At 33.9% G+C, this 22282-nt stretch overlaps 1 protein-coding gene across 7 annotated transcripts in view; it reads right to left on the bottom strand.

Annotated features, from left to right (window-relative positions):
• The window catches only part of EBF1 (EBF transcription factor 1), a 453042-nt gene that overhangs the window by 42731 nt on the left and 388029 nt on the right, over positions 1-22282 (bottom strand). The gene's annotated exons all lie outside the window — the stretch shown is intronic.

Raw genomic sequence — 22282 nt, 5'->3', positions numbered from 1 at the left:
CACAAAGAATAGGACTACATTATCATGCACCTTGATTCTCCTTGAAACACTAAGCCCCTGGGCTGGGAGAGAGTGTGAGCTCCATTGCCTTCTCATACCCCATAAAGTAAAAATTGTTTCTTTTTTCCTCTCACAAAACTTTTAAAATTATAACCAAAGCTATCAGCATGGTGTTTTTTCATACTGAATATAGAGGCACTATTTGTATTCTTGACATCCATCTATACATTAAAAAACAAGTTACTATATGCTGTACTTAAAATGCATTTCCATTAACCTAAATTTTAAAAGTACTATTGAAAGTACTACCAACTTTAAAAACTGTATTAAATTCAAATAGGTCCCAAGGCTAATGGAAGCAATTTGTATACCAACCCAAACTGACTGGCCCACTTTTCAAAATACAGGTATGATAATCTTGTGGTTTTAAAAGGACATTTAAATTGAAAGACTGTGAATTTAGTACATAATTATACCAATAGAACCCTTTAACTTGTCAACTTGTAAATCTAAAAGGCTATCAATCATTTCTAAAGAGGAAATAAACCTTAAAATTCCTTGATTGACAGTGCTTACTTTTTATGTAAAAAAAGAAAGAAAAAAAGGCAGTGTAAAGTGGTCAGAAATCCATTTACAAAAGTACATTGTTTTACATAGGTGAGTAAAAAGCCAATAATTACACCTCCAAAAGACACATAAATCAGAGTAAGTACTTTTTTTCTTCACTTATATATTTTAAGTTGGAGTGAACTTCAGATAACTTTTTATTTAAAAGACTTTTTTCAAATGTGATACTTATTGAAATTGTTAATAGAGTAGCATTTTCATTTAAGATAATGTAATCATTTTTGCAAATATGAGATTTAGCCATTTTCCCACCTTCCAAACAGTAAACTTTCAACCTGTCTCTTGTGGAAATTAACTAAAATTACACCCAGGTGTACCAAATCTGTCTATCTATAAGAGTGTATGAGTTAAGGCACAATATTTATTATTCCTCCCATTTTATGAATTACTTTCTAAACCCTTGAGGAGGATTTTTTTTTCAAATTAGACTTGCAGAGAAAAAGCCATGGAGCTCTTTATGCAGCAAAGCTGTTACTCGTAAAATCGTCGGCATTTAATCAAGAAATACACAAGCTTGATGGAAATGAGTACCCAGGTGTAAGTTATTTTCCTGTTTCCACCACTATAAGCTAATTGCCAACAAAATATATCTTATATTTTTAGCAACATTTGATCTGTACATATAATAGTTTTAGTAATTAAATTGATCATTTTAATAACCATATAATCTTAAGATTCTGAAAATTCAGATTCTTGTTTTAAAAAGACACCAGTCTGGATGGTTGAGGTTTTCTTTTTCTTTTTTAATTTCCCATAATGAGTTCCTACTGTGTCAACAAACCTTCGGTTGTTAATTGAATGATTGTCTGATATATCTTAGAGAGGAATTTGTTTCTCTGGCCAGACTGCCAACTAAGAGCAGAATGATCGACACTTAATATCAGCAATTAAAAGAACCTGTTCAAATATCATATGGAATTCATAGCTTGGGGAAGCCTAAAGAACATTTTACCAGGGAAAATTCATTCAACTGCTGCAAAGAGTAATTGAATTAGATGCATTTTAACATCATTATTCAAAGAAAAATAAACATACTATAGAGAGAAACATACTATATGATATAAAGGGAATATTTCAGACTGTAAGACAAAGCTTTTTAATTTATTTTCCATACCTTCTATGTTTGCTCTATGCTCATATTTTTTTCCACGTTAACCCTTAAGCTGCCTGCTATCCATACCCAAATCTCCCTCAATTTGTGTACATGAATTACAAAAAATTCTTAGCACTCTTGGATTGTAAATCAGATGAGGTTAAATTCCAATGCAACAAATTCAAAGGAATTGACTAGATTCTCTGTTTGTATTGATTTTTGCTTAAAATTATTGAGTCATCCATTGACAAAGACTTAGATATCTTTTGCCATTTAGAATGGTGTTCCATATAAAGAAATTTGACCCATATGTAATAGACAATGACACAGGAAAACAGATTATAAAAGAAAAGGTTGCCACTCTATTCAAATCTGTAGATACAGCTTCTTAGAGTTCACTAAATCCAACAATTCCCTAACACATCCCCACTAAGTAGTCATCCAACCTTTGCTTAAAGACCTCTGATTGAGAGAATTATTAACTCTCTAAATTAATTCTATGTTTGAATAGCTCTTATTGCTAAGAATGTCATTCTTATATTGTTCCTAAAATCTGTTATTTTATAAACTCTACCCATTGATCCTAGTACTGCCTTCTGGAGGCAAAGTAAAATTAAGTTATTCCCTTGTCCTCAATACAGCAGCAGGATATACAAAAATAACAGTAATATGGTTTTTGATCATAATACAATTAGCAAATTATAAAAAATGTCTGTGAAAACTGCTGAAATTCAACTTGGAGAAAAATAATTCTAGAGGATAGCACAGAATTTCATATTAGACGGAGATTGATAGCCAGGTACATAGGGACCAAAGGCAGGATTTCTTAATCTGGGATCCATGAATTTGGGATTTTTAATATCATAATAATTGTATTACAATATAATTCTTTTCTTTTGAAATACTGCATATTTAATTCATATAAGGGCACCAAAAAGTTTAATATCCTCTTCTCTAATGAATGTAGATTCACTCAATATTCAGGAATATGGAAAGCAATCCATTCAATAGGAAGAAAGTGTAGTTTCCAGAGTGATTCTACTGAGTTATAGACAATTATGGGAACTCAGACAAAAAAAGAACCAAAATGCTAACAGTTGTTCATAAATTTTCACAGTAAAGAGAAAAGGTGAGTGTCAGACAATAAGGTCCTCCTTATAAATTTGACCTTAGCATGCAATTAAAGAGTTTTTCCTAGACTATTCCAGTAGCTGAAGTAGTTGATGAATATTTTCTTGTTGAGAGAGTCATTGTGAGAGCAATGGACATGTACAATAAGTTAGCTAAGTCTTACCATATGGTTTTCTAATCCTGATCTAAGTTAGAAAGTCTCCTGGAAAGCCATGATTAACAATATGAGGGGGAAGGAGAATCATTGAGAAGGGAATGAAATAATATAAGGAAGTTAGTAGATGTGCAATAGAAATGATGCTTTACCATTGTGTCATAGCAGCTTAAATTTAAAAATATTTCCCTCATCTCTAGCCAGAAATCTAATGACACATAGAGTGTCTGATGATTATATCATATCTCCATTTTGAAATCATTTTAGGAGGTGTCTAAATAGTTGCTCAACTTAATGAAAACAGAAGTCAATGGGAGGGAAAATTAGTTAACATCATTTTGATATTGGAGAAAGTATGAACTTGGTTTTACTAGATACCTACAAAACATTCAACTTTAGACTGAATCTTTAAACACTCACTGAAGGTCAGAGGAGTTTCTAATTCAGGAGACATTGCCAAATGTATTTCTTGTGCAATGCTCACACAGCAATGCTACATGCAGAGAATATTCTAAGAATATAAAAACAGTTGGTTTTCATGCAATAATGCTAATCATAAGATTACAAAATTCAATTCAGTCATTTCAAGTAATGAACAAATACTAACCAAACACGTATGTGAATTATGCCCTTTCTATGCTTGGTTTATTTTAAAAAATCCACAAATGTATCAAATAAAAAATTCTTTTCAAGGAGATTTCTTTGCAAATTAAAATCATTAAATCAAGACAGATGCATTCTTGCTTGGTTTATTCTCTTTAAAAAGTTTTCTTTTTTTATATTTCTCACATCCTACCTCCCTCACTCATTGAATACTTATTCCCAGAAGAAATGGAAATTGAGAGAGGCTGGGGTCTTGAACACCAGGGATGGTGTTCTGCGTGCCATAACATATTTCTGAGGTTTTAATTTCCTTTTTTTAATACTTGTGTGACATGATGTCATTTTGACTGGAAATAAAAAGAAATGCAGATATTAAGGAAGGTAATATTTATATTCTATTGCCATTTAATGTCCAAACAAATATCCAGACACAACGCCAAGTAATAAATAAAGCCTCATAGCACAGAGTCAATGATGAAACCAGCACCTGGGTCTCTGTGCTTCCCCAGTGACTGCTCTCCGCTTGAACTGAAGGAGCTGCACAGCATTCTGCTCCAAGGCAGATCCATTCTTGTCATGAACATTATTGCATATGTGTTATGCAAAGTCATTTTTCCCCATAATAGCCTCATTTTTCCCCCAGTCACTAAATTAACATCCAGAAGTAAACAATAAAACAGCAAGTTATCTCTGTGATCCTATCTTTAAAATTGACTTAAAAGTACATAAACCTAAAATGTCAGCCAGGCACCTCAGCGCAATCCAGGAATCTGGGTAAATGGAGGGATTTGTTGTTTTCCCAGCAGCATGGGTATTTGATTACTTTACCCAGGCACTCAGCACCTGGCATGTGTGGCTCATCATCTCAGTAGAACAAGGATATACCCGAAATAAACCCAATATCAAATTGTTGCAGAAGGTGTCTGGAGGCACTTTCAAAATAACATCTTGTTAAAGCTTGGGGACCCCTATGCATCTCAAAGATCAACTGACCGAATCTCTAAAAACTTCTATGGAATTGGAAGGATCTAGAGCTTAAAGATACCAATTTTGAATGCTAAAAGTGGGTGTAAAAACTTGGTAATGCTCCTTTCATTTTTCTTAGATGCTTTTGCTTTGGATTTATTTGCTTTCATGTGCTATTTCACCCTTCTATCTTTGTAAGCTCCTTGAAGACAGTACTACTTCTTATCCTTTTGTTTCCTTCAGATTTCTTCTCAACAGGTCACTACAATAGACATCCAAACAATGCTGATTGCAAGAAAACTATGAAGGGATGAGAAGAAGTAGGAAAGCTGAGTTCAAGTTTTTCCTTTGCTACCTACTGGGTTAATCATTTAACATTGGGTTAATCAGTTAACCTTTTAGTGCTTCAAGAAATTCTTTAAATTTACAACCTCCAGAAGAATTAGAGAAATGCATTAGGAAAAAATGTTTCCATGCTAGTTGTCTATAACAATTGATCACAGGTCTGAATTTTAAAATTTTTTAAATGTTGATACTAAATAGAATTTTACTGAATGTCTCATTTTTCATGGTATCCTTTACACATCTTGCTTTGAGGATGACCCTCCCAGATTTCTATAATTAGCAGAAATCATTTTACAAAGAAAGTACTTCAACTGCATAAATGATAGCTAACTATAGTTTGTTTTAAAAAGATAGTCCAAATTAAAAAAAAAAAACTATACATACTAGCAAGAAGAGCATATAAGGGAAAATTTGAGAAATAAACACATGAATAACCTAGAAGAACATATGATGACAAAATACAAACTGTTCTCCAAGAAAGGAAAGTAAAATGAAAAAAAGCTCAAATGACAGTCAAGGCGGGGAGATGGAAAGATCTGGATGGATACTTGAAAAAATGAAACCATTCAATGAGAAAGGATTCAATAAAGAAAAGGAAGGAAGGAAGGAAGGAAGGAAGGAAGGAAGGAAGGAAGGAAGGAAGGAAGGAAGGAAGGAAGGAAAGAAGGAAGGGAAGCTGCTACTTGTTTTCAAAGAAAAATATTATTCAACTTTCCTAATGTAAACACAATAACTTTTCCTTTGTCATGTAGTCTCCCTATGCTGAAGGTTTTTGAATATTAATTTATCATAATAACGCCTCATTCAGAGTGTTATTTTAAATATTCTTGAGGTCATTTTCCTAAAGTTCTTGGGGATATTTTCCTAATAACATGGAAATGCTTTACAGACATTTTCTCACTGGCTTTTTAAAAAAAAATCTGAGTTATCAAAGATTATTACTTCCAAGGTAGTACTGGTGAACTTACTTATCTGAGGTCACACAGCAAGAAGGTAGCAGAAATAGAGCTGGAGGTGAGGTTTCTCTTTCTCTCACCCCTTTCTCTGTAGTAATCCAATAACTACTTCAGAGTAACTTATTATTGTTATTGTTATCATTATTATTATTATTATCATTACAGTAATGTTATTTATACACATTTCAGTTGGTAGCATCTTGATAAGTCCTCATAGCAAATGAAATAGCCAGTAACATTTTAATTAAACCTACATGAAGCATAAGACACTAGGGTTGTCAAGGCTCTCTAGAGAACATCTAGCCCCACCCCTGCCTTCAGAGAGGTGAATGTTTAATAAATCATCCATAGTCCTCTGCTGCCTATTCTCTAGGGATAGTGTCTCTCCTATCTTTCAAGATACTATCCCAATGTTTTTATCACTCTGATGGTAAAGACATGCAAACACCCACACCCCTATTCATATAGTTGTGTCTATATATGAATATATACATACTATACACAAATGTGTGTATTACTACATATGTATACATGACTATAAATATGCCACACATGTTTATGTATGTATATGTAGTCCTTCTGTCCAACTGAGGTCTCATTTTAATTTAAGTCCATTTCCTCTTGTTCAGTCTTCTGAGGACCAAGGAGTTATTGTGTGACAGATAGGTCTGAACTGAGCTCTCAAATATTGATTTCCCTTTAGGGACAACAATGGTTGATGCTGTTGAGCACAGCAAGAGACACATAAAACCAATGCTGCTCATCCTACCACCAGATGGAATTTTCTGAAAAGTCTTGGGTATCATTTCTTTTTGGTGGAATAAGTGGAACAATCTATTCCTGAACAGGTCCCTTTGCTGCCCTGAAGGCTAAATTTCTATCTAAAATAGGAAATAGGTGAATACATGATAATTATGAAAAATTACACTGGCCCATAATTGTAATAAACTTCTTGAGACAAGTTACCATGTTATCAAATATGATATTCTCTGAACAGTTTGACCTTCCAGATTTAATTTAGGTCTTCAATCTTTAATCCAAGAGTAAAACTAACATGAAATTCCTCAAGGAAACAGAAGTTTATAGGCTTTCATAAGCTCATCCCTACTGCCCTCCCCTTTTGGACTGTCTCCGGTTTGGTGACAATCCCAGGTTTGTTCATTTGGATGAGGAGAAGGATGATTTTAACTATATAATGGATGACTGCATTTAAGCAGTGAAGGCCAACATAGTTTGTCTTGTTTCCCTAACGTTTTAAGGGGAAATCTATAATTCTTCAGCCTCCTGGCATATCTTCTGATTTAACAAGAGTAATATTACTTTCTGTAATTGTTCTTCAGATTTCTTCCCAAAGAGTTTTGACAATAACTGTTATCAGGGAAAAAAATCACCCCAGCCTGTCTGATAAACATGTTTTCTTGCCCTCACACCCCAGTGAGTGCTGTGACAGTATACTTTTATCATCTAGTGTGTGCTCAGAATGAGCTTAGAACAGCAATTGCCGGGAATAGGCAGGCGATAAACCGCATTGATTTAACACATCTTGTTTTCAATCATGCTCGGATTTTCTGAGCACGCATTTTTCCTGTACTCCAGCTTGTAGCTTTTATCTGACGAGCTGATCCCTTTTCACTGGAAAATGAAAAGGTCGCACAATAAGACACGGTTTACTGGAACTTGAACGCGCACCAGGGAAAGTATTTTAGATAAATACTGTCAGACATAGTGGAGCTGAATTTCAACAACACAATTGCTAAACAACAATACTTATTACTCTCCTAGAACAAGCCTACAAGCAACTTATGGCTCGCAGCAGGGGGGAGCACAGAGTCAGGTTCAATAGCTAAGAAAATCTTCCCGAGTCTGTCTAAAGATGCAGCGTTCCTTTTAACTGACGTCTAGCCCTAACCAAGCGCAGGCTCCCAGGCCATTGTCCTACTTGGGATTGCTAATGACACTTTTTATGAGATGACTTCCAAACGGGTCCCACCGCTCACAAGTCATTTCCGCTAAGCTGGGATGGGCAGGTTTCAGGACACTTGTCTAATTAAGTTAGAGTATTCCACAGACAGTCAAAAGGTATTGAAGAAATAACCAGAGAAAAGAGAAACTAGAAAATAATCCTGCTAACAAGATAGAAAAGAAAACAAGGCAGAGTCGTGTTAAGACATGGAATAAATAGGTAATTCAGCTAAGTTAAATGTCTTTAACAGATAATATGAAAACAGAGTCACCTATAAGAAGTATAATATTTCTATTGCACATACAAAGTGATTTCCTTCCTAGGGATAACCTTGTATGGGGTAAGTAGTGATAAATAAGCCTGAGGCTTTTGACCAAAACCAGATGATTAACAAGTGGCAGACTTAAATCCAATGTCATTTGATTCAAGTTTTGTTTTATAAATAAATAGGACTTGCAAATAGTGGCCAGTCCAACCTCTTATCCAAATGCTAGATGTCAAAATGAATAGGCTGCTAGGTATGTAAGGAAGAAGAGCCGAGTTCAATCCAGGCTCATATTTGTTAAGCGTTTACCATGTCAGACATCATTCTAAATATCAGTTAAAAAGAAACAAGGAACAAGCAGTTCCTCTCTGCTCTCGAGGAACTCATAGTCTAATGGTGGAGACAACAAGCAAAAAAACTAAGATTAGGGTGGTGTAAACAGAGTAATTTAAGGAAAGACTCTAGCAGTGTGGGGGAAGTAAGGAGGGCAAGACTTCCACTGGAAGGCCGGTACCTGACCAAGATCTTAGGAGAAGTCTCGGAGTCTTGAAGTGCTGACTAAGGAAGTAAAACATTCAAGGAGGACAATCAGGGCAAAGACATGGAGCTGGCAGATGGAGAGTGGTGAGTGATGACCAGCAAGGTGCCCAGGATAGCTGATCACAGAGTGTACAGAAGAGAGTAAAGGAAGGCATCAGTAGAGAATGGATTTAAATTCCAAACAAAGGAGTTTACTGATCCTATGGGTAATGAAGAGCCAGTGATGCTTACTTAGTAAGGTGGCAGGTGAAATGGTCAGAAATGTGATTTATGAAGATCACTTTGGCAGCTGTTGGTCTTCCTTCACTTTCCAGCCTGGTCTAAATTCCATAGAAGAGTGTCCACAAGTTGGATACCTTCTGGATAGGTGGGGGGAGCCACTTTCCAATTCCCTTTTGTGCATTGCCTTCCTCCATTAGACTGAAAACTCATTTAAAACATTGTATCCCAGTAGTTAGTTTAGTGTCTGTCATATTTTGTTGATGTTCAGATGTTCAATCAAGTCCAACTCTTCTTAACACCCTTTAGGGTTTTTTGGCAAATATACCATGGAGGTTTGCCATTTCCTTCTCCAATGGATTAAGAAAAACAGAAGTCAAGTGACTTGCTCAGATTTAAACTCAGGTCTTCATGATTCCAGGTCCAACTCTTTATCCATTGAATGACCTTGCTGCCTCAAAGTTAAACAGAAGTTAAGTGACTTACCCAGACACAAAACTAGTAAGTATCTGGGACCAGATTTTAATTCAGGTTTTCCTGATCCCAGGTCTAATGCTCTTTCCACTATAGCTGGCTTAATAAATGTTACTGTATTGAATTGAATACTGGAATAATAAATTAGAAAATGATATTTTGAGAAGAGGATCCAAACAGTTCACAAGAAATGGTATAGGCATTAAAAAAGTTGAAGAACCCCTGCTCTAAAGAATCTAGATCAGCTCTCAATATTCAATCATTTTAAAAGAGATGAGCATAATTGGAAGATGATTCCAGTGTGATTTCTCAGGAGACAAAGGAACAAAGGATTCCTTGAAACCAAGGACTGTAATATCAATCAATAAAAATTTACCAAGCACCTACCTTGTACATCATAGATGGCTCAATAAAGTTTCAGGACTGGAATCAGGAAAACCTGAATTCAAATTTAGACACTTATCACCTGTGTGACCCTGGGCAAATCTCTTTATCCTGTTTGCCTCAGTTTCCTCACCTATAAAATGAGCTAGAGAAGGAAATGGCAAACCACTCCAGTATGTTTGCCAAGACAGCCCCAAATGAGGTCATGAAGAGTTGGACATGACTGAAAATCAATTGAACAAGAAATAACAACAGTGCCAGCTACTATGTAACTTTTTATATGTGCCAATAATACAATTAGCACTTAATAAAACCTTGATAATAAAGTAATTTTCTTAACCATAATTTAGCAAAACCAGATAAAGAAAAGAAATGTAAGTGCATACTTAAGCCCTATATATATTTCAGATTCACATCAGTTCCAGCTAGATCACTACAATTTTTTGGTCCTATAATCAAAGACAGAGGATGTCAGATCAAGGGATCTCATTGTAATCACAATAATTCATTTTTATATCCCATAGGATTTATAAACTCCTTACCACAACCCTGTGAGATTCAGGGTACAAATATTATTACGTCTATTTGTATAGATGAATAAACTGAAGATCAGAGAGATTAAATAGATGGTCAAGATGGCATATCTAATACATGTTAAAATTAATATTTATCTCCTAACTTCACTGCATCTTCCTATCCTAAAACAAGTTCCATTGCTTGTTGAGCATTTTTGGTAGCCAAGATTTGGGTCCACTCTCTTTTAGTGGGATTTTATTTTTTTGCGCCCTCCAGGTAAAGACATGCTCAGAATGAAATGAGTATGGGAAGAGAACATCTCCACCATGTGGCACATTATCTGCCTCTCCTTACTAGGTAGGATGCTAACCTGGAAACAGAAAAGAAAATGTTTCTTTTGTCCCCAATTCGTTTGTACACAGTGTCGTACTATATGTAACTAGAACTGAATTTGCCCTCTAAATGTGAGTATACTAATATATGAGTCCCCAGTGTTTTCCAATCAATAGATGTTTAGATAAGTAATTCACTCATTTGAGAACAGTTATTGTGTGGGCAACTGGTATGTGGCCACTTCCGCAATAACCTTGGATCTCCTAACCAAGTGAACGTTTCAATCACACGTTTGTTGCTATTAGCTCATGATATGCTGGAAACCAATTTTAAAAAACAACTAATAAAGCACCACATAAAAAATTACTGTGTAATTACCTCTTGGTCAGGTAAAATCTCCTGTGACAAAAAAGCCAAGGGATATGCCAAACTAGAAAAGCATATTTCCCTATATTTAAAAGTAGCAGTGGATATTTTTAAGTGAAATATTTAAATCCATTGGACCCAAATAATATTATTTTGACAATCCCTTTTTAATATAATTTTGAAGAACTTGTCTCATTAATCCCTATAACATCTCCATGAGCTAGGGAGAATGTACAATTCACTAGGCTCCAATGTTATCCTAGATTTCCAGTTTTCTCTTCAAATTTAGAATCAACTGTCAACAGATCAACCATCAACAATCAAATTTGGTACTTAATCTGCATATACAATTTATCATATATCTCTCTCCCCATTGTACCAATGCATTATTTTTCTCTGTTTACATTAGAGATCACAAGATATTTTTGTTTGTTTGCACATTCAGAAAGGAACATAAGGGAATATGAGTTCTAACTAGAGAATGGGTTCCACTATGAAGAAGGGCAAAGAGTTTTCTATAATCAATGGACTCTTGAAAGTTCATTCATTAACATAAAGAGGAAGAAAGAGTCCATAGCTATTCTATTTTCCTTTTTTTCTCTAGTCCCACTCTTTTTTTTTCAAGTATTAAGGAGGTTTCTTTGGTAGATATTGATTGATGTTAGCTTGAAGAGCTAAGAATGAGGGGGGGGAAACAACAGTAAGTGGACCTGGGTCAATTGTCAAATCCCTTGCTTACTTTTGCTAAAGAGTTTGTGGGACAATTCACATTGTGATTTTCATGATACAGGGTTACCAGTCACTAGTATGAGTTGTTTAACCCTATTATAATGAATAGCAGCTAGGTCATTTGGGACCTGGAATCAGGAAAACTCATCCTTGTGAGTTCAAATCTAGTCTCAATCATTTACTACCTTCTGTTTCCTCATCTGTAAAGTGAACTGGAGAAAGAAATACAAATCACTCCAGCATCATTGTCAAAAAATACCATGTAAAATTATTAAATTAAATTTATACAGACACATATGTATATAAAGTAACGAAGAGCTGTACACATGAAGAATGGAACTTGGACTGAATAACAACAAATTGTAATGGAAGTTCTTTGAGGATTTTCATGTTTAACACAGTAAGTACCTTGTCACATGGGACATGCCTAATAAATTTTTTAACATTCCTAAATTCATTTTAACTATTTCTAATGTTTTTCAGAATATGTAAAGTTGATAACTGTGTGCAGCTTTCCTGAGTCATCTCTATCAACATTTTTATTTCCATGCTCTTCCTTCTTACCTTATTTTATACAATTTTCCTTCACATAATCTAACTGAATTATTAATACCTGGTTGTTGATTTTGTTGTACTTCCTACTTCAGCCCTGCTTTCATTCAAGCCATCCCTTGTGCCTCAAAATACCTTTCAATCTGTCAAACCCTCCTCTTCCTAAAAGACCCACCTCAGCTGCTGCCTCCTCACTTGAAAGTTATCTCTACCCCCTCAAATTTTCTTAAGGAACTTTTTCCTTTGCTTTCATGAAGAGTCTATTCTACCTTTTATTATATTGAATGGACATATTTTACCTTCCTAATTATATTGTAAATGGTTTAAGAGCAAAGATGATAATTTTTTAGCATTCTATCCCTTGTTCCTAGCACAAAGTAGGTCATTTTATATTTTAGAGCAGTGGTCTTAAACAACATATATATATATATATATATATATATTTATATATATATATAAATATATATATATATATGTGTGTGTGTGTGTGTGTGTATTTATATATGTATGCATGTGTGTATGTATGATTATATATCCAACAAGCCATATATTGACTTATAAAATCATATAATAATATCTATTTTTATTTTTATTAAATATTTCCAAATAACATTTTAATCTGGTTCTGGCCCCCCACTCAGTAGTGCTGTGAACTACAGATATACCTTTCTCAACACCTCTGCTTTAGAGTATTTATGTAACTAAGTCAAATAAGAAAATATGATATTCTCTAATCATATTAAAAAAGCAGAAATTTTTGCAGTGGAAGAAGGAATTGGCTTCTCTTCTCCCACTCTAGCATTTTGGGGTTTTTTTTGGTCTTCTTTTAATGTCTTTCCCTAAATAGGGTAAGTAAGAATTCATAGACTCCTGCATTAAAGAGAATAGACTTTATTTTATGTTCTTTGAAGTAGGAACCTTTAACCTTGGTGAATTTGATGATAAACTGAATCAGTTACCTTATTAATTGACTGTTTTTCATGGAACAAAACTTGTGGTCTTCTTCTTCATCTTTTCAACTTTACCTGTAGCCCTGGGGTGATTGAATAAGTCTATCTATCAGCAAGACCATCTTGGAATATAATATATAATATCAGCTCTAATTTATATTGGTCTCATTTATAATAAAGAAAATGGTGGTCTTTTGGAGCTCAAAAATAATCAACTATGATTTTTTCCTATTCAAGTATGGAGAGACAGGTCAGGGATGAGTTATGGAAATAAGACTTGGCATAAAGGAATTATGGAAAGGGAAAATAAGAGATTTATGGCCTGATTTTTCTGTCTTCCTCAATTTCACAGATATTCATAAATACCTACTATGTATAAAACATTGTCCTCAGTGATAGGGATGATAGGAAGATCAACTAGTTCCTTGTTTTCATGGTATTTATAAACCAGATGAGATTTAAGGCATGCATATAAATTATAGAAAGCATACTGTATAGGCAATATGAAGTAGTTAAATAATGTAGTGGACAAAATGATGACTGCCTAGAGTCAGGTAGGTCCAAGTTCAAATCCAATCTCACACCCTTACTAGCTGTATGACCTTAGGCAAGTCACTTAACCTCTATTTACCTCAATTTCCACAACTATAAAATAAAGATAGTTATAGCACCTATCTTCCAGGCTTGCTGAGAGGATCAAGTGACATAACATTTGTAGCATGCTTAACACAGTGCCTAGTATATTTAATTGGTACTATATAAATTCCAGTCATCATCATCATCATCAGTTTAGAACATGATAGATCATTGGTGGTATAAAGGACCTTGAGAGTGGTCCAAGAAGGAAAAGATTATTTCCAACTGGTGGAATCCCAAAAGACTTCATGTAGTAGGACAAAAATGGTTAAATAGTCCTTTTCAATTAAATGACCTAATGAGGTATCTGAACTGAACCAATAGTTGGTAGGATTTTTAACAGGCAAAGATAGTTGGAGAGAGTTAGAGAAAAAGAAATGGTAGGCTCTTCCAGGTCCAGGAATGAAAATGCATATGTAAAGGCACATAAGTGATATTTATAGAAAGTGGCAAATTATTCATTATGTCTAGAGTCAATTGGGATTGTATAAAGCTGGGAAGATAGGATGGTACTATATTATAGAGAGTTTTGATTTCTACCCTAAACCACATTAGTATCTAGTAAATTTAAAAGAAATAAAAATATATCATTAACTCCATATGTGGTTGAATTACAGAATTCACCTCTGTCTGAGGCCGTTATGTCAACTGTTATCACGGGGTTTTTCAGAGAAATGGATCAATACATACTAAATTGCTGAGGTTTGCAAAAATGGAAAAAAAATAGGATTATGATAGGACAATAGGAACAAATAATGGCCCTGTAAGGATAAAATACTCTGGACACCATTCCTGAAAAGCTACAAAGGGAATTCTGAGAGAAAGCTACATTCTTCCAAATCTGTTAAATAATTTTAAGATGGATATCATTTCTATGTGTTCAAAGGTGTAAAAGTAATGCTGATTCTGCCCATCAATTGGGGAATAGCTAAACAAGTTATGGTACATGAATACTATGTAATATTATTGTTCTAGAAAAAAAACATAAATGATCAGACTCTAGAAAAGCATGGAATGAGTTACAGGATCTCATGCTGAGTGAAAGAAGCAAATTCAAGAGAACATTAACAATAACATTCTGAGATGATCAACCTTGATGAAAGCAGCTCCTTTCAGTAGTTCAAAGAACTAGGACAGCTGTATGGACAATGATATCCCCATCCAGAGGAAGAAACCCAAACAAAAACAAAAACAAAAAAAACCCTTCAGAATCTCATGAACACTTTATAAAAATTATCTCTTATGTATCTCTTTTTTCTTAAACCTAATTCCTCAAACCAAAAAATGACTAATCTGCAAACATGTTTATAATAAATATGCATGTACAATCTTAACCTGACTGTTCATCACTGAGGAGAAGGAGGTGGGAAGGGAGGGTAGAATGAAATTTTGTGACTTAAAATATGCATATGCTTATGGAAGAATGTTGAAAAAACTTTCATAAAATGCATTTGGAGAAATAAAATATCAATTAAAAAAGAAGTCATCAAATTAAAAAAACTATGTTGATTCAATGAATTTTGAGATCTTAGAAACCAAGGTTCAATGATTTGCCAATGCCCCATTACCTATTATTTATCTATCTAATAAGTGGGTAATGACTAGAAGACTACAACTCCTGGATCAAAGCAACACCTCTTAGTAAGATAGTCTCTTACACATTTCAAATTCTACAACTTCCTTATGGAAGCTCATTCCTATGCCAAAATACTCTTCACAGTCAAGATATTCATATAAATCTAGTTTTACTGGCAATTAATCGCTAATAAAGATATAGGAAAGACTTTTCCTAATATATTTTGACAACCAAAAAGGGGCTTTGAGTCAAACATTATCTGTGGCTTTTTAGTTTAATTGGTTAGAGCACAGTGCTATTGAGTCCAAAGTTAAGGGTTTAATCCTTCCATGGGCCAACTATTTTCAGTTTGTGCCCCTATTCTTGGGCAGGCATTTTACACAATTGCATCATTGAGCATCAGAGATGGGTCAGCAAATCCATCACCACAATGGGAAAAACAATATCAAGTTTATGTCCTTCCAATGTTGGATTGTGGGCATTATTTTATTAGTTTAAAAACAAGCTTGTGGCCATTTGTAAGTTGCATGTCATTGTCATTTAAAAAATAAAATAAACCAGCACAAGTACAGGCTGTTGGGCTATAAATACCAAGCAGGTCTCTTTTAAACACTGAAAGAAACATGTAACATGCTTTCAAAGCATCATCATCATCCACCCAATCCCCCAACCTCCATTAAAGTAAGTCTGGAAGGAATCTATTACTCCTTGCATGGTGAAAACAAATTCCTCTATTTTTTAAGTTCTGATTTTTACCTTGAGATCTTTCTTTTCAGAATAAAGGGAAATAAGGTAACCAATTGGAAAAGAACAACCATAAATATTTGGTTTATTTGGGATGAAATAAAGGGTCTACTCAAAAAAGGAACATAGTAAGAGATGTTTTCAAATTAAAATGTACATTTTAGCTAAACTCCACATTTAGTAGCTGTTCGTTGGCCATTTGGAGGTAATATGAGAAAAAATAGTATGTACATTTTACTCATTTTTTCCTTCCTCATTTAATCTCACCTAGAAAGCTTTGCTTAAAAAAATAACTTGAAAACAGTGTTGAATCTTGAGGCTATTCTGAGTAGTAGTAGCATGGATAGAATTCTGATATGTTTTCTTCATTAAGTGCTCATACTCCCAGAAATGAAAGTAACTCATTTCTTCCCAGGGAGTCTTTTAACTGAAAAACTAATCTTAATTGAATGCACAGATCAGTTAACTATCTTCAGATTCACAAACCATTACTGCTTATTTTCACAGAATCTTTTCCTGACTGCTCATCTTGGTGGCACTGTGCTTAGAGGAATGTGAGGTTTAGCACTGGGGAAAGAGATCAGCAAGGAAAGAAGGGTCTTGATCAAGCTCTTTTATTCACCAGCAAATAATGATATACCTGCTAAGTTGATAGCATCAGATCACTATTTTGAGTCAATTGCAGGGGAATGTCAAATGATGCCATTCTCTCTCTAGAATACCACTTAAGCAGATTTTAAATGTGTATATCAGAGATGCAAAGCCAGGAGGCTTCATACTATGGAAAAGTAAAAAAAAATCTAAATAATATATATGAGAAAAGTCAGAAGAAAAAAGGTTTAAAATGACTTCACATTTTCCTCCAAGTATATTTGCTTTATCAGCATATGACTTTTTTTTTCTAAAAATAGAAGTCAAAGTCTTCATGGTACTCTTTTTTTTTGCCTTTGATCTTAAGGTGAGCCTATAGGGAAAATATCACAGGAACAATCTTCACTGAAGAAAATTTGTCATGACTCAACAATATCCGTTGTTGATAATTTGATCCTTTAAATTCAGAAACCTTACAAAATGTTGTGCTTCTACTAAAGATTCTTTAACATAGACATAAAAACAGTGATACCAATTTGTATTGCTTTAAGGATAATGAAGTGCTTTACATATCCTGTGAGATAGATGGTATTATTATCCTAATTTTATAGAAACTGATGATTAAGATTAAATAACTTGCCCTAGGTCACACAGCTAGTGAGTATCTGAAGCAGATATGTGGTGTCAATAAGTGTGCTATGATATAGTAAGAAGCATAGCATCATGGCACAATGGGGAAAAAAATTGAACTTAGAGCCCACACCCAACTCCCCCCCCCCCAATTAGATTTTATACTCTATTTTATACTCTGTTTCCTTGATGTTTGTTATTGTTGAGTCATTTTTCAATTGTATCCAATACTGAATTTTCCTGGCAAAAATACTGGAGTGTTTTATTGCTTCCTTTTCCAGCTCATTTTACAGATAAAAAATATGAGGGATAGAGTTAAATGACTTGCCCAGGATCACACAGCTGATAAATGTCTGAGGTCTGAATTGAACTCACAAAGATAAAGTCTTCCTAACTACAAACCTAATGCTCTATCCACTATGCCAGTTAGCTGCTCTTACTAGGTGAGTGGCCTTGGGTAAGTAATTTCAGTTTTCTGAGGTCCAACTTTTTCAACTATCAAATAAAATGACAATACTCTTAGCATGTACTTAACAAATTTGTGAGGGAAGCACTTTCAGAAGTGTTATATAAATACAAATTCATTATTAGGGATCCTGTAAAATGAAAATGTTAGCACAATTTGAAATATTTTCAGTGAGAACCATCAGGAAGCAATATGGCCCAGTCAAAACAATCCTGGTTTTGGATTCTTTCAACTTTAACTCTACAAACCTTTGCATTTCCAATAACCTTTAGCCTCATCTTCATTACAGAAATCCTATTTTTATTCTTTTCTATTTTTTATTCTTAACAACTTGTACACAGAAATAAGCTTTGAATACTTATGGCCTCTCCTTTGGGAGATACTTTGAAAAGTCATATGTTCCTGTAAAATTTATAAATAATATTTTGCTACTTTAATTAATATTTGCTAATATTAATCTAAATGAAGTGAGGTCCTTTAAGTAGTTAAAAGTCTTTGTATGGAGTTTAAATCATATATAGATTATATTTAGAATGAGGTTCAACATGTATCAAGTAATAAATTCATGAGTCCATACAAGACCTTTTTAAAGTAAGAACCTCCTATAAAGCTTGGATTTTTTTTTAATTGTTGTTTGGTTTTTTTTGGATTCTCGTTTTGACTTTGTTTTTTTTTTTGAGAAAAGCAGTAATAATGAGACATGAACCCATTCTGAGTAAGAGCAATTATGAGATTACTATGGAACATGGAAACATTTTCTTGGCCACAGCTTGGGAAACAAGGCCAACTCTCTATGTCTCACCAGCACTGGTTTATCATAGAGGAAGAAATGGTTCTAATAATACTGGTCCTCAAGGCCCTGAGCAAGATACTTGACTCAGAACTATGGACTTCTCTAAGGGTGAAGACTCAGTTTCCTTCCCAGGACAGAAATAGCTTAAGTGTATATAGCACTTTAAAGTTTATAAAGCACTTTTCTCTAAACGATCTTATAGGTAGTGACAATATGATTGCTCCTCCAGATTCTTCAAATCCCAGAGCAAGAAAGCAACATGGGGCCATGTAGTTCAATGGTGTTGATGTTGTTCTTGTTCTTTGTCCTTTGCAGTGGTAAAGGACCATGACTTCAAGAAGGTGATGCTATGATTTGCAAATGAATTGGATTTAAGTGAGGAAGGAACGTGGAAACAGGAGTCACTAAACTGTGCATAAGTATCGACATATCAGCTTAGAAAACCACATATTAATATCATATGTTTTATTGTATTTTTATTTTTTTGGATAAATATTTCCCAATTATGTTTTAATCTAGTTCAAATCCCATTCAAAAATGTTGATAAGGCCAACAGTTCGTGTATTTGATACCTTTGATATAATTTTAGTTAAGTTTCTTCATTTAGGAAGGTCTCTTAGTATGGTTAGAGCAAAATATCACCTTATATACAAATATTACAGAATTGAAACTGACTTCAGAGATGATGTTCTTGCCACAATGTAAGAAAGTCTATAGATTATTTCATATGCTAATTATCATTAGTATAATAAGACATGATTTTTTATAGCAAAGCTATGATTAGAATATGATTGATAAATCACTGAGACTTCTCTGAGCTTGTTTCCTCATCTAAAAAATGGGTTGATAATATTTGCTCCTGACTAATCTAAAAGAGTGTTTTGGGGAATAAATTAATGAATGATGGTTCAGAAAATACCTTATAAAACTATAAAACAATATATAAATGCATAATTGTTGTTATAAATCCTATTATTATTATATACCTGTACTTTGGACCAAAATTTTACCTTCTGTCAAAAATTATTTCTCATAGATTAGGGCATGAGGAACTTGTAAAGGACATAATAAATAATTCCTGGATGCAGTGTTATTCAGATTTACAAAATATTCCCTTCACAATATCTCCAAGGTAGGTAGTACATTATTATCCTCATTTCTTAGTTGAGGAAACTGAGGTTGAAAGAGGTTAAACAGCATGTTGGGAGTCACACAGTTAATATTCCAAGTTTAGCAATCTAGCCTTCCACAAACCTAGCCTTTCTATGCTTCCTCATAAAGTCTACACCAAGAAAAAAAGAGCAAAACAATTTTGTAGACTATAGAAATTGAAGTGTTCTGTGATGTTTATTGTCCTCAGGTTTCATATTACAATTCTTTTGCGTTTTCCTAAAATATCCAATCAATTTTTGAAGCAAAACCCACTCCATATGAATTTGTCTGTATCCTTCTTCATCCCTTCCTCCTCACTCCAACTAGTTTCCATTGTGCTAGAGCTTTGTCTTTAGTAGCATAGATTCAAAGAAATAGCAAGAGGAAATAGTTTCCATTCTCTGTGTTTAATTTATTATTATTGATTTCTGAATTCCCTGCAATCTCTTTCTTAACTGGGCAGATAATATACATTTAGTAGCAAAGGTAATTATCCAAAATGAATCCAGTTTGTAGTTGGGTGATAAAAAAGAAAGGGACACTGATACATTAAACACTAATACATTAAACAAGTATGGTTGACTGTATTAATATGTACAAGACAGATTTAATATGCTTATTTTATAGCTAGATATAATTTCCTAAGCTAAATATGTGTTCATGTGTTCACATCTGTATACATCTTTATTTCTACTGCTCTAAATTTTATGGCAATTTTTATTGTGCAAAGATTAAAATTAAAATTTAAAAATTATCTCAAACAAGTAAACAAAACAAAAATCCCCCACAGAGATAAGTAAAATGGTATTTTAAAATATTCAGGAAGGGGTAGATTGTCAAGAATTACTATCTTTTCAAAGTAAAAATTAAGTCATTAAACAAAAAGTTCACCACTCAAAACGAATATCTGATCAAAGGTATTACTTTATTTATTCACTAATTTCTAATGAATAATCCTTCAACTGAACCAGTCTGTTCATGATTTGTGTTAAGGAAATAAGGATATATGTCTATATGCTTATAGAAACATCCTATAAGTGGTTATATTAACCCTGGTTAAGTGAAAAGAACCATTTGGAGCCATTCAAAACCAAAATATTTAACATGCTTGGGGTGAAGGTAGAACTTATAGTAATACAAATGTTAAATCACTTCTGACTCGTATTTAGTAGAAAAAGTCAAATACAGCATCTTAAGGCATTAAAAACAGTCATATTCAAATGCTATATCCATGGGATGTATCAGTAGTCTACAAACCAATCTAATAAACAAAGGATCTTAAAACTGCATGTGATCTGATTTGCTTCATTACCTCCCAGGTCTTGTTGTTGCTAACACTAAGAGATATGGTATATAAGGCATAGTCCCAGGACAAGTAGCCTTGCCCACAACTTTGTAGGCTGCTTCAGATTAGTCCATGATGGTAAGGGTTCAAGAATTTTATATTGAGTCAGTCAGAAGGAGTTGGAGACTTTTATAGTTATACACTTAAAGAAAACAGATTTCCACACATACGTACCCCATCCCACCCACAATCTCAGGTGGGTCAGATAATAATAATAATAATAATAATAATAATAATAATAATAATAATAATAATAATAATTATAGAAGATTGTGGGGCAGCTAGGTGATGCACTGGATAGAAGACCCACCCTGGAGTCAGGAGGACCTGAGTTCAAATTTGGCCTAAGACAATTAATAATTACCTAGCGTCTGACCTTGGACAAGTCACTTTACCCCATTGCCTTAAATAAATAAATTTTTTTAAAAATACTTTGAGAATTCATTTGATGTAAGGGATCAAATTACATGGCCTCATCAGTTATTCTGGTTATTTCTTCCTTCATGTTCCTATTTTCTTGGATTGGAGAAGAGGTTGAAAGGACTCAATCTAATCAAACTATTCCAATAAATATAAGCAAAGAACTAACTAGAGGGTACTTGTGAACAAGGGTTTATCTGTCTTAGTAAATTAGAGTAAATGTTCCAAAATAGTTCTACATGTCTTCTGAATATTTTTGTCTACCATTAGACAATGTCCATCTAATCATCTGTATAGAATTGTGCTTCTTTGAAAATGGGCAAGTTTCTACAATTTACATTGCCTAACCTGGTATGAATTTCTCTTGAACAAATGTTGGTACCATTTCTAGATTCCTAACAAACCCAAGGGGGCTTTGGAATCCTTAAAATGGTCAGTGTGGAAATGATAGTTGGACTGCCTTCAAAGATCAGAGGTAAAAGTTAACTTCTATCTTTCCTAAGTTTTCATTCTTTAATTTTTTAAACAGTAATATTTCAGTATAAATGAATATAGAAGGGAAGCACTTGGATTGGAGAGAACTGGAAAGTGGTTAAGAGCAACATCACAATAATGGTATGAACCATGTACAAGGTCATACACAAAGTAAGACTTGTTAGTTAGACCAACATGGCATCCTGCCATGCAAAGCATGAGGAGGGAATGTCAGAGCTACTGAAGTTGAGGGACAAAGGTTGAGTGTATTACAGTGAACTTGAGAAAG

Source organism: Macrotis lagotis, chromosome 1 (assembly GCF_037893015.1).
Source record: "Macrotis lagotis isolate mMagLag1 chromosome 1, bilby.v1.9.chrom.fasta, whole genome shotgun sequence".
Taxonomy (NCBI): domain Eukaryota; kingdom Metazoa; phylum Chordata; class Mammalia; order Peramelemorphia; family Peramelidae; genus Macrotis; species Macrotis lagotis.
Note: the sequence above shows the minus strand (reverse complement) of the source record. Positions and strands in the feature narration are given on the sequence as shown.